This window comes from Nicotiana tabacum, chromosome 22 (assembly GCF_000715075.1).
Source record: "Nicotiana tabacum cultivar K326 chromosome 22, ASM71507v2, whole genome shotgun sequence".
Classification (NCBI taxonomy): Eukaryota; Viridiplantae; Streptophyta; class Magnoliopsida; order Solanales; family Solanaceae; genus Nicotiana; species Nicotiana tabacum.
Window position 1 is genome coordinate 92,649,128 of NC_134101.1, and position 10,494 is coordinate 92,659,621.

The 10,494-nt window shown below is 38.9% G+C and overlaps 1 long non-coding RNA gene across 1 annotated transcript; it reads right to left on the reverse strand.

Moving 5' to 3' along the window:
• Positions 1-2,255: 2,255 nt before the first annotated feature.
• On the reverse strand, positions 2,256-4,245 carry LOC142176478 (uncharacterized). Its single transcript, XR_012705117.1, has 2 exons — positions 3,934-4,245; positions 2,256-2,756 (listed from the first exon to the last, which is right to left on the reverse strand). It is a non-coding gene; the product is annotated as an uncharacterized LOC142176478 (long non-coding RNA).
• Between the last annotated feature and the right edge of the window lie 6,249 nt (positions 4,246-10,494).

The window sequence follows — 10,494 nt, forward strand, 5'->3', positions numbered from 1 at the left end:
ATGATTTCAAAGAGAAAAATTGGGGTTTTTGTCTAAGATTTGATAAAGTGAATTTCTGAGATTTGTACACCAATTGAGAGTCCGATTTGAGTGAAACTAGTATGGTTGGAATCGTAATTGAATGGATTGTCAAATTTTGTGAGTTTCTCGGGTTTCGAGGTTTGAAGCTCGGGTTTTACTTTTTGGTTGACTCAAGGCTTTTGATTAAATATTCGACCTTTATCGATTGAGTTTATTTCCTTTGGCATTATTTGATGTTCTTTAGTTGATTTTGCTAGTATCGAGCCGTTCGAAGGTCGGTACGTGTGGGATGGTATTTCTATAGTATTGTTTGGCTTGTTCGGTATTGGATTCGACTTGTTATCAACATGTGATCATTTTTTGGGCTGATTGGCATGATATTTGTGAGCCCTAGACACTAGAGAGATTGATGACTGACTTCGGGCCTGAGAGCCGTATTATGAGTGAGATATGTTGATCGGGTTGCACATTGCAACAAACATTATGGCTATATGTGAATCGGGTTGCATGCCACAATAGGTCTTATGGCTATATATGGATCGGGTTGCACGCTGCAACAGGCCTTATGACTATATGTGGATCGGGATGCACGCCGTAGTAGGCCTTATAGGCTTTATTATTATTGTTGGGATCGGATTGCACACTACAGCAGGCACCATAAAGTGCTAAGAGACTGAGTGTGCTGAGTGACTGAGCCTGATGAGTGGGAATGTGAGACAATGACATTGAGTACTCTAAGAGCATGAGTACATGAGTTCATCGTTGTGATGCATTACATTTGATATGTATACTTGACATACATGCAAAGAGATACATTTCCTTATGTTACACGATTTTTGTGGTATTTATGAATTCACATGCACATTGGAATGTAGGCATAGAGACGTACTTCCTCTGTTCCCCATGCTATCTGAGATTGAAATATCTTATCTATTGTGCAGCATAGAGGAAGCATAAGTTAGGGGATCAAGGCTAAAATACTCAAAACGACCAGCTGGGTCGTTACACTTATCTTTGCTCCTCTTCGGGCCTCCACCGAAGAGAAAACCAGAGTTTTTGAAAAATTTAGTAGGGGAAGCCATAATAATAATGTGATGATAGAGCTTTTCGAAAGAGATCGGAGAGAGATGAAAACAGAAGGAGGCTAAATTCAAAAAGGTTAAGAAAGTTTATGAAGTTGTTAGAAGTGAAAGAAGAAGAATGAGGCATATAAGTAAAGGTATAGTTGGCTAAAATCGTGGTCATGATTACCTCGAGAATTGGAAAAAATATTGCTAAATTGTGGGGTAACACGTGTTCGGGGTGTTAAATGCAAGGAGGTGTGAGTCTTGTCAAGCGTTAGAAACTATCCAGAAGGGTTCAGGAAATTTCCCGCCATGAAAGGAATCTTCACCAACTTCCCGATGACACAAAGATATATCACCAGAAAGCAGGGGGGCTATGTGTATAGGGTAAAATTAGTTTATATTAAATGCTCGAATAATGGCGTGACATGTGGAACCAGAGGCAAACAAAAGATAAATCGATTGGAAACCAATACCGAGGATAACACCTTCGGTTGGTACCGGATAGATCCTAAGGGAAAGTGGTCAACAAATGCAAACGAAAGTTTATCACTGGATGGTATTTAATGAAGAATATTCCTAAGTATTAAATATGCATCCATTGTAGAGAATTTTGGTATTCATGGCCTACGTTACATATTCATCAATAGCCCCCTTTATTGTCATTTAAAACGGGCTTGATCCTAGGATCTTGTTCCCTAGGTATAGCTATAAATAGTGGCTTCAACAACCACTGTAGGACACGAAATCGCTGGCAAACCTTATGCTCTGTGTTATTCTCAAGCTAAATAATATAACTTTATTTTCGGTCTAACATTGTTCTTATCATTGTCTTCGGAAGTCTTTCTCCCGGAACCAGTCTGCTTGCTATTTCTCCCGATTTCAACTCCAAGTCTTATATTTTATTTTATTTTATTTATCATTTTGGGATCAAATCAGCTTCCTTGTCTATAAATCACACAACAATTCAAATATGCCGTTTTACGGGTAAACAAATAGTTGGTTCACAATTTTATACACCTTATTTTGGGGTTTGCCTTGAGGTTATTAAGGCTTAGTTTTTTTTTTTGAAAGAAACTAAGAGTACTAAACTTTTAGTGCTGAATTGCATGTTTAGCTTTTATACACGATTAAAAAAATAGATCTTGGACCTAGCTCAATCCCAAAAACTAGCTCATAAGAACTGTCCAATATTATATAAGATATCTTCATGTCCCCAAATAACCAACGAGTGAACTCAACATTATATATTGACGCCACTCTAAATAAAAGTGGGCTCTACTGAGGTAATTAACACACTACACAAACATAATCTTCATTACTCATCCGTTATTTATGAATGCAGGTATCTACTTCAACAACTGGGTAGTCCACATATCTCGCATACATACAGGGAGCTAAACTCAGTGGCGGATAAACTAGCAAAACATGGATCCACCCTACCAATGGAAACCACACTACGATGTTTTTGACTCCTCTCTTTTTGCGGGATGATCTAACGCATGACCGTATGGGCACTACACAGTTGCGGCTCTATACAACTCAGATGGCCAGCAGCCAAATCGTTTTTGATTTAAATTCAGCATCAACTAATACTACTACTCTGGGACAACCTTATCCGCCTGTTGTAACATCTTTTTGTCATGGAGAACCGTCGAGTTCATCCGTTCCCTGTAATGTAATATAGTAAAATTAATACAAGCATCTTTTCCTACCAAAAAAACATTATATATTGACAATGTAAAGAACTTTATACTTTAGGTCAACTCAGAGATAATTGCATAAAATCACCTATGGTAAGTGTAGGTCAGCTAGCTAAAAGATAAAATAAGCGATCTTACAACATATTACCATGCACTGAGTGTAGCATTTTTCCTTTTCTTTGTCAATGTATATAAATTAGATAGTTCCATGATTACTTTTGTTAATGTGGGAAATATTGGGCAGCATCTTTGAATAGTGTTTTCTTTTCGAATTCTTTTGACAAAGACCAAAGTTTGAATAATTGTTGTTTTGCAAATGGAAATATATAGAATTTAAAATGGACCAAATATCTTGGTTTACTTAATCTTAGAAAAACATATCATGGTCTTGTGTAGCACAGTTAGTCTTACACATACACACTAGTTTGTACCTGCCATTACCATAAAGACTCTATGCTGGTGGAAAATATAACAATAAAAGAAGAATGAAAGTTTCCCTAAGCTAATGAAGACCGCAAATTCCACCTCTTTCTCAATCGGGATTGCAACTACATTTATGCACATATGGTAGTGGAATGAATATTATAAGCTGCGGCCAAATGTGACTCCTGAAAATGAGATAAATCGTCACCATCTTATTTTATTGTGGCAACTCTGAGCATTACTCGCGTGCAAGTAAATCCTAATAACCAAATGAGTTTAAAATCTGAGTGGGAATTTTTTTTACATTATCAATTCATTTAAATGGTAATTACAGATTCATGCAAAGTGAAGCTAATTAATAACCCTAAAATATGTCAATATTGTGAATAAAAAAAAAGGTTGGATTACCAATTTTATATTTGAGCAGGCTGCCTATCACTTCTAAAAGCCACATTCATTTAGTCTACATAAAAGCAAGCTTATCATGTCGCTCTATAAGAAATCAGTCATTATTAGAGCTAAGTTTAATTTTCAAAAATTATAGAGCGGTCAATCCTTTTTAAGCAAAGCAAATTTGATACGTAATTGGAAGTTGAGCAATCAATTCAGACCGATTATTCTAGAATTTACCTTAGGAGAGAGACCCCAACTGACACGAATAAATATATACTAATATCATTGAAGAGACAAAAGAAATGAGTAATGAATGCGTCAACGCTTACTTGCTACAGTAAGCCACGACCCAAAGCGAAAAAGAAGCTTGTACTAATACTAAGCTTGCTATATAAATATGCCTTCTAGGGTTAGGGTTTTCCAATGGAATAATATTATGACGTGCTGTAGCTAGCTGAGAATTTTCTGCCATACATGTGCCATCTCTCTTTCCAAACTAAAGAGATGACAAAACGTCAAGTGATTTTGAAAAAGGATGACTTTTCAGATGACGACTCAACAAATTCATCATTTACTATTAGGACAGTGAGATATAGAGAGTGCCAAAAGAATCATGCAGCAAGTGTTGGCGGATACGCGGTTGATGGGTGTCGGGAGTTCATGCCATGTGACGAGGAAGGAACTCCCGGCGCCCTTACTTGTGCAGCCTGTGGCTGCCACCGTAATTTTCATCGACGGGAAGTGGAAACTGAAGTTGCTTGTGACTGTTCCTTCCCGACTTAAAAAAGTAAGTTTAACTTCTCTGCACTGACAATGTGCTATTATATGTTTGGAATATGTAAGATGCCCTTGCGGTTGGGCTTATAGGAGTGAAGGTTGTTTAGGAACCAAGGGAAGGCTTGTTTCTTTTTTTTTCTTTTTTTGATGTTCCATTTAAGTAGTGTTTATATAAGTGAAGGTGAGAATGTTTGTAATGATTTGCGTGGTTGATTGTTAAGACTGAATGATATTGTATGATAATTACATGTTTGGGGAGAAAAGATGTGGTGCTCTTTGACAAGACATTATATGGTCTAATTTTTCAAGTTTTGTGCAAGAAATTTTTAGGATTATATGTTGTTGCTTGCTTTCATTAGTTTGAAATTTTTTACCTATTAGTGTAAAAACTAATGTATTATCCATAAGGAGTTCGTGAAGTATTACACAACAAGCACATTTTTCTAGCTAGTAGTTTGCTCCTAAAAATGTTTCTATACAGAAGAAGCGATGTTGCGGAAAAGGCCTGGGCTTTTTGGTCAAGACAAGAAAGAACCGACATATACTTCTTACAATTAAACAAAGTTAAGTAATGTATACTCGCCTGAATCCATAATTTAACCATGACAAGTTACAGCAGATTGGTGTAAATACTGAGTGTGAGCAAGTTTTTTGAGAAAAGGATACATGTTTGTTTTACAGAAATAATTTTATCTGCACTTTTGTTTTAAATTTATCTGAGAAATAATCATCCTTATGTTCAAGACGGCTATGATACATTTTAAGTATAATTAACCTTAATGGTCTACAAAAAGAAAACCCTTTTTGAAGTTCTATTTATGACGTTCCATTTCATTTCATGATAAAAGACTTAGAGCCCGTTTGGACATAAGAAATTGTTTACTTTTTTCGAAATCAGCGTTGGTCATAAAATTTTCAATTTTCACTTGAAGATGCATTTTGGAATTTTTGAAATTTTGAAAAATTCCAAAAAACTATTTTTCAAAATTTTCACTCAGATCACTCACAAAACTTCAAAAAGAATCCAAAATTATATTCATATGCAAACACAACTCTCATTTTCAAATACCATTTTCACTTAAAAAATTTTTTTACTTTTTTTTGGAATTTTACAATTCTTATGTCCAAACGCCCACTTAATTAAAGAGCGTAGGTTCAGTACATGTCAAGGTTTTGATGCCCGATATGTGACTAATAAAATGTTGCTCTGGTGGTGTTCTGTCTTGTCTTTCAGTTCTTTTGGTCAGTTAATATGTTGATTGCTAACTGACGTGCTAGGGATGGAATACTGGAAAAGTAACTTTACTTTAGCTCTGTTCTCCTTTCAAAATTTCGGTCCTTAATGTTGCAAGGCATTCTTCCATAAGTGAAATTTATTAAACAAGGAACATTCATTAACCTTTTATCATCATTTGTATACTAACTATAGTATTTATCATGTTATTTCATGGAACTAAGTGATTGCCAATCTAAAGGGAATAAAATTGAAGATTGCAAAAACATGCCTAGTAAATTTCATAGGCGCAACATTCTCATCAGCACAAAATATGGCTGATAAAAGCTCTTGGAGGTTGAGGCAATCAAGTGCCTACAAAACAGAAAAAGGAGATTGACAAAAAGATTAACTTTTCTAGCTCTACTACAACCATGCACAACTATGCCATGCTAGGTATATGACATTTAACCACCACTAATGAGTGCGATGGGATGTATGGAATCCGTTCATCTTTAACGAAATATCTCAAGTTCGAGATATAGCAATAGAAAACCTCTTGATATATCTTGATTATATATGGGTCGCGTTTTATCCCTATAGGCCTATCCAACAAGAATCTGAATTAGTTGAGTCAATATAGTCCTACTCTATACAAATCTGAATTAATCGGGTCTATGGGTTTCTAATACCTAATAAAAGGACATGTGAGCTGGATAAGCACAAAAGGTGTGTTCTCTCAATGTTAGGCATTATGTGAAGGGAGCAAGCTTTAGGTAAGTGTTAATTCTAATCTGGTATGTGTCAAATCTGGGTGCATGTTTTTTGGATTTCCAACACTTTCTTCTGTACCCAATTGACCACTATGTGGTGACTATTAAAAAACTATGTTCTCCATTATCTGTATAATAAATTATAGATATATATTTCAGAAAAGAAGCTTTTTACTTATTTATCTTTTACATGGTCTCTATACCCAACTATAACACCGATGGCTTCTGCTACATTATTGGCTGAGCTATCATGAGAAATGGTTGTGATTTTTGTTTACCTTGAAAATGGTTTTAGCAATTATATTTGATTTTGTGGTTCAAAAAATATGTGATTTATTTCGATACTAATTGTTAGCAATAGATGCTAAGTGTAAGTGAAGAGAATATGATATGCTAATCAATATTGATGAAGGACCGGGGTCTCGAACTCAATGGAATCAAGGACCTCAGGCCCGATAATAGCAATAAATGAAGAATAATGAATGAAAAATAATAAAGCTGAAAGACAGTATTGAGCGTGAGAAAACAGAAAATGTTCTATTGTGGTAAAAATATTGTGTCCCCCTACAAGAATATTTGGGTCCCCTTTATATAGGAGGGGTGAATCCCAACACAGTACAAGTCTAATCATGACAGAGAAATGCTATTGGTACAGCTGTGTAATAGACTTGTATGGGCTTGTACTATCTTTGCAGACCTTATCAGCTCTAACCACGTGTCGTTGGGAGTTTTTCCGTCTTTCCATGACGGTCATCGATTTTATACTGCCTCGAGGTAGGCCGCGATGAGCCTTCGACATGCTTTCTCGAGGTATGCATTTCGGGGTCGAACTTCAGTTTTTACTCCGAGCCCCTCGAGATTGGGCTTGACATGCCATAGAGGCCTTGATATCGGGGCCCCCGATATCGACCGCACACAGATAGTTCCCGCATTTCTTAAAATGAAATGATAAGAAACGATTTGAATTCTTTGACTCTTCGATGTCCCCATCATGATGCTAGTCACGTGAGGTCAGTGATTGATATGACAAAAAAGACGTGCAAAAGTCACACCTATACGTTTCTCGAAAAGCTTTAAATCGAAAATGGTGGTTGGCCGTTCTTTTACCTTCTTCAACACGCATGACTTATCCCTATAAATGCCTCAATCCTTCATTCTTTAAACCTTTACCTTTCACAACATCTTCAAATCTTTAGCAACTGTGTTTATACGCTCACTTCTTCCTTGTATTCATCTCTCAACCGATTTCTTCCTCTCCTTCTGAGATTTTATAGCAAGAATGGAAAAAACCTCTAAAACTGTTCCCCAAAAAGAGAAAGCCCCTTCGTCATCACGCTCGTCTAAGAGCAAAACGGTAGTACCACCTCGTATTGTGGAGTGTATTCTCGGGTCTTGTGAAACATCTTCTGATTTCCAGGTCGAAAAACCTTCCTCTATTCCGGGACAATGCAAACCTATGTCTTAATACATCAGCCTAATAACTGAAACTGAGAAAGTGAAGGTTGACTGCCGTTAGGGGGCGGTGCAAGTAGAGATTCCTTCACGTGAAGAAGACATAACCAAACACAAAGCCGATTTTCATAGTGTATACACATATCCTTTCACCTTAGGCTCGGTAGAAGCATCTTCGCCACCAATAGACCCAGTGACCCTCGATTTCTGCAGACAATATTGGGTGATGCTTGGACAAATCTATCCATTATTCTGGCGCATTGTATTTCTCGAACATGGTCGAGGGGATGCCTTTTACCCTTGATCATCTGATTAGATTGTATAGTCCCCGACTTTATCGAGGTGGCCCGATTAAGTAAAATGTCTATCCCCAAAGGCCTTTTTTGCTAGCATTGACGAGGACAAGGATCGAGGGTAGATGAGCCGCTTTGTCCGAGTCAGGGCCTCGAACCTGATCTCCACTGAGAAAATGCCATTCCTTGAGCAATGGAATATGAAACGTAGGTGAATATGTTTTGCTAATCGGATATCTTTCTTGCCTTTGAATTAACTCCCTTCGATGATGCAGCTGTCGAGTGGTACCCTGGTGCTATCAAGGCTCTCCCAGGCTGGGTCCGACAACTCGATTCGACCTGCCTATATGTGAAGCATGTGTGGCGTGATCTGGCTAAAACCTGTTAGGAGGCCAAAAACCATGGTGTGTTTTTATTCCTATCATACTCGAGCTCCTTGGAGAAGATATCTCTTGATAGTACTCTCATCCTTTGTGCTTATACTAGCCTTAGAAAGGTTGTTTTGATCAGGGAACCCCCGCCTTAGGAATTAGATACCTCGAAGCCTTCTAAGGAGAAAAAGAGAAAGAAGAAATCACCAGCTGAGTCCCTGAAGCCGAAGAAGGCTAAAGTTCAAAATCCCAAGGTCAATTCAGCGGCCTTAACTTCGGAAGTACCAAAGAGCCCCCGAGCTGGGGGCGAAGAGAAAGATGACTCCCCGCTAGCACACGGGGGAAAAGGAAGCGTGACTGCTTCGGACCTTACTGAGCCGATGGCTGTTGAGCCAAAGGCTCCTAAACCAGAAGTTTCTAATGTTGTCCCACCTCAGGCCGAAGAGGCTCTCGAGGGTGGCGTCGACGGCCAAAAAATTTCCTGAGCCGAGGGGCATTCGGTAGATGAGTTAGGGGATCCCAGTTCTGAGGCTCCTTGGAGGCTAGAGAAGGCCTCGATCGATCCAGCCATAGTTATTGATGTGGGTGATTCCCCGTTGGGTTCGGCATTCTCTCCGAGAGAGATACGGTATACCCATAATAGAGAGATTTCCGATGCAGGTGCGTCCCTCGGGGAGAATGGCGTGTTTGAAGGATTCTTCACAAGGGTCGAAGAAAACCCCAATCTTAACGCCTCGCACATTTTATAGGAAGCCAAGAGGCTCTGCAAACAGTAAATCATTCGTCGACTATGTTATGAGCTCCGATCCTCATCTTCCTGATTTTGTTCTTTTAGGCTTTCAGGCTACAGTTCTTTACAATCAGGCCTTTGCTAAGTCCCAAGATAAGTTGACCCACTATGAGGAAGAGTGTATGAGGCTCTCATCAGAGGCTGACAAGCTCAGAGCTCTTTTTACCAAAAAGAAGGAAGAACTTCGTGACCTTAAGGCTCATTTGGAGACGATGTCTCGAGAGCGGACCGATCTTGCCGAGCAGGTAATACAGTCTTCGTATGTTTTTATTTTAGTGCTTCTCCAACTTTATCATTTAAGACCTTTGGGTTGATTTTCGCATCTTGAGAAGAAAGATATCCTGATGAGAGAGGGTCTCAGAGCCAGGGATATTGAGGTTCTCGGACTCAAGCAGCATGTGGATGAGATAGCCTCCGCGAGAGATACCCTCCAGGGGAAGCTGACCTTGGCTGAGCATCATCTTCATGATGCAAGAGCGGATAGTAGTAAGTATAAGGATCTCCATGCTGAATCGGTCGCCGCGCTATTTGCAGTCAAGTCCGAAGACGATGCGCTCATATCCTCGTACCGAGAGGATGATGCTACTGCAAATGCTGGAGCCAAGAAGGTATCTGAAGTGGCCGAGCTTGAATTAACTCGAGCCCTAAAGCATGACCGATTAATATCTCGGAGATAGGTTCTCGAGGATGTACTTGCAGGAGGTATCGATTTGTCTATTGAGATTGAGAAGGTGAAGGCCCTAGAGGAAAAATCGACAGCTCTACTTTCTTCCGATAATGGTTCAGTCACTGGTTCGGCTAGCGGTTCAGAGGATAATGAAGATGAAGGTTAAGTCCCCGAGGGGGAGGAGGCCGTTGATATTCCAGGGTTCGAGGGCCAAGCCGTTGAAGGCACAACCTTCGAGGGAGCTTCGTCCGGACAAGTGACCCCAGCGGTAGATTAGGTTTTTATTTGTTCTTTTTTATGTAAGGGCTCCAGGCGTGAGCCTTGAAAATATGTCTTTGTGAACCTTTATTATATATATATAAGGATATTTGCTTTTCGTCATTTCTTGTCTTCCATTTGCCTTTTTGGAATAAACTTTGATGCTTGTCAATAACCAGTCCGATGTCTGACTTATAATATAAACCCATTAGGTTTTCATGCTCGATGAATTATCGATAATAGTTGACTGTTTGGGGTTCGATCCTTGAGTCAAATTTTAACCCGGGGCTATCCAC